Below are 3,209 nucleotides of genomic sequence, written 5' to 3'. Positions count from 1 at the left end.
CATCACGTGAATGAAAAATAACTAGCTGAATTCTTCTAAGCTACATGTAGAAACAGGCAGTAAATTTTCCCTGTATGAGTCATAAGGAACTGAAAAAGTATTTGGCAGACGGGCTGGAGGAAGCATCTGGGTCAGGAGTTGCAAAGGGAATGATTTCTGCAGGGACAAGAGACTTCTTGCTTCAACATAGAGCAGACAAAAAAGATTTAGCTGGTTAGAAAGGCAAAATGAGCAGTTCTAAATACACAGTGCCATATAATACATGATTGCAATATTAAGATGATGCAAATTTGGATATTAGGTGTGCTTCTTTAACCCCTTCCCAACCTTTGACGCCACGTAGGCGTTATGAAAGTCGGTACCAATCCGACCCATGACGCCTATGTGGCGTCATGAATTAATAGCCCCCCTGCGGGTCGGGTGACCGAGGTCACTGAAAGGTCACCCGACATGCACACACAGGACCCTTTGAACTTCACACCAGATTGGGTGGATTAGCCCCACCATGGCTACGATTGCTCTGTTTAGCTGTTAAAAGTGAAACAGCCAATCAGCGAATTGTAATATTTCACCAAAGAAATTGGGTGAAATATTACAATCCAGCCATGGCTGATGCTGCAGTAGCATCGGCCATGGCTGGAGACACCGATCAGACCCCCAGCGACTGATGCCACTGACCGGCCGCCGCTACCATCATCTGCTCCCTCTCCCCTTCCCTCCGCTCCCCCCACCTTCTGATCCCCCCTCACCCCCCGGTACCTCCTATGTCCCTCTGGCCATCCCGGTGTCCCGCCATCCCGAATTATGGGCGCCGCCATCTTCCAAAATGGTGGGCGCATGCACAGTGCGCCCCTTCCGGAATCTGCCGGCTGCAGATTCATTCATTTTGATCACTGTGATAAACTATCACAAGCATTCCTGAGTTATTACCTCATAAAGGGACACTGGTCAGAATTGCAAAAAATGGCCAGCTCATTAAAGTCAAAATAGGCTGAGTCATGAAGGGGTTAAAGTCTAAAAAAAAAAAAAAAAACAATGGCTACTGTGAAAGTTAAGTTCCAAGATTTTATTTTTATAATTTTAAGACACAGTATTGTGAAATGTAGAAAAAAAATAATAAAAAAACAGGGCCCACACACCTTTAGTATTAAATTAATTTACAGATGCACAAATTCACTATGTGGCCAATATATGAACATATACACACATGATGCGTCAGTACAAAGCGGCTAATAAATACATGAACTTAACTGTTGTTGTAAACGTTGTAAAGCTAAAAGAAATACATTTAAAGGGAATCTGTCACTTGGTTTTGGTGGGCTATTTAAATGAGGTCTGCCCGGTCCAATGGGCGGTGTTTCCGATCTTTGCTGCCTCCCCATCCTTGGCCGCCATCCGCAGTTTTTTCATGAATAGTAGGTGTCCGCCATCTTTCGCATGTGCGCTAAGCATTCTTGGCACGCGCAGTATGCTTTGCCCAACTGCAGGCAAAGCCGAAAAGCCTTACTGCGCATGTGTCGGTTAACTAGGCCCCGGAACACAGCAAAATACTTCCGGGGTTTAGTTAACCGGCGTATGCGCAGTAAGGCTTTTCGGCTTTGCCCGCAGTTGGGCAAAGCATACTGCGCGTGCGCGAGCCAAGAATGCTTAGCGCACGCACGAAATATGGCAGACACCTACTCCTATTCATGAAAAAACTGCGGACGGCGGCCAAGGATGGGGAGGCAGCAAAGATTGGAAACACCGCCCATTGGACTGGACAGACCTAATTTAAATAGCCTGCCAAAACCAGGTGACAGATTCCCTTTAACACAAAAATATGATCTAAACAATAGGCTATTTTCTAATGACATATTCCATTTAAAGGGAACCTTTCATGTAAACTAAAACTATTAACCTGCAGAAATACAAGCGCTTCTCACAAAATTAGAATATCATCACAAAGTTAAAGGGAATCTGTCAGCCCTTTTTTCGAATATGAGCTGCCGGCACCAACGTCAGGACCTCTACCGGCACCTGCACACTGCAGGACTCTGCTCTGCCCTCAACAGGGTAGAGCAGTGCACCTGCTCAGGAGCCACAACAGGAAGGAAAGAAGAGGACTGCAACGTATGAAGATGGGAGGCGCCGAATCGGATGATGACGTCGGACCGGAATGGACGCCGGGGTGAGTATAATTTAACTTTTTTCTTATCTTTCAGGTTACATCGGGGGCCTATCTGCAGCATTACAGAATACTGTAGATAAGCCCCTGATGGTGGTGCCGGCAGCTCATATTCGAATAAAGGGGTGACAGATTCCCTTTAATTTATTTCAATTCTTTAATACAAAAATTGAAACTCATATATTATATACTGTAGAGTCATTACAAACAGCGTGATCTAGTTCAAGTGTTTATTTCTGTAAATGTCGATGATTATGGCTTACAGACAATTAGTGTTGAGCGATACCACCCGATATTGAAAAATATCGGATCGGATTGGATAGGCCGATCTAAAAAAAATATGGGGTATCGCCGATTCCGATCCCGGAAGTCCCGTTCAAGTCAATGGAACAGAAATATCGGAATTGAAAAAACCCCTTTCTTTCCTTGTAGGTTAATTCTACATGAAGAAAAACAACAAAGAATAATGTAGAATGTATTGTGGGAGGTGTAGGAGACATTAAAGCCATAGAGCTTTAGCCCAATCAAATGGAATAGCAGTAATAATTTTTTAATTTTAAAGACGGTTGGAGTTACAAAGATATTGACTATGTTAACCTCTTTTATATTTTGTCACATATGTATGTTTCACTACTTCCATGCTCTTCACCTTCTTTTTTACTTCTCCCACACTTTCTCCTTCATCATCCTCAGCAGCAGCATCTTTTTCATCAACTTCTTCTTCACCTTATTCATCTTCTTCTTCACCTTCTTCCTATAATTTTTTTTTTACATTCTTCATATTCTTCTTATTCAGCTATAATTCTTCTTCATATTCTACTTCTTCATCTTCTTCCTATTCTTCTTCTTCATCATATCCTTATTTGTGACAGGTATTCCTGTAGTTGTTATCTACAAAAGTTTGAAGATTACACCTTTCGTTCTGCCTGTCACAAAAGATTTACAACAGGATTTGTCCGCGTTCAGTTTGGCCTGCAGCAGCAGGCATTTTCCAGGGGCACCATGAGGAGGAATGGACTCACCCCCATACACTGCTTAGTGTATT

This window comes from Dendrobates tinctorius, unplaced genomic scaffold (assembly GCF_039654945.1).
Source record: "Dendrobates tinctorius isolate UK_male_01 unplaced genomic scaffold, ASM3965494v1 ptg000030l, whole genome shotgun sequence".
Lineage (NCBI taxonomy): Eukaryota > Metazoa > Chordata > Amphibia > Anura > Dendrobatidae > Dendrobates > Dendrobates tinctorius.
Note: the sequence above shows the minus strand (reverse complement) of the source record.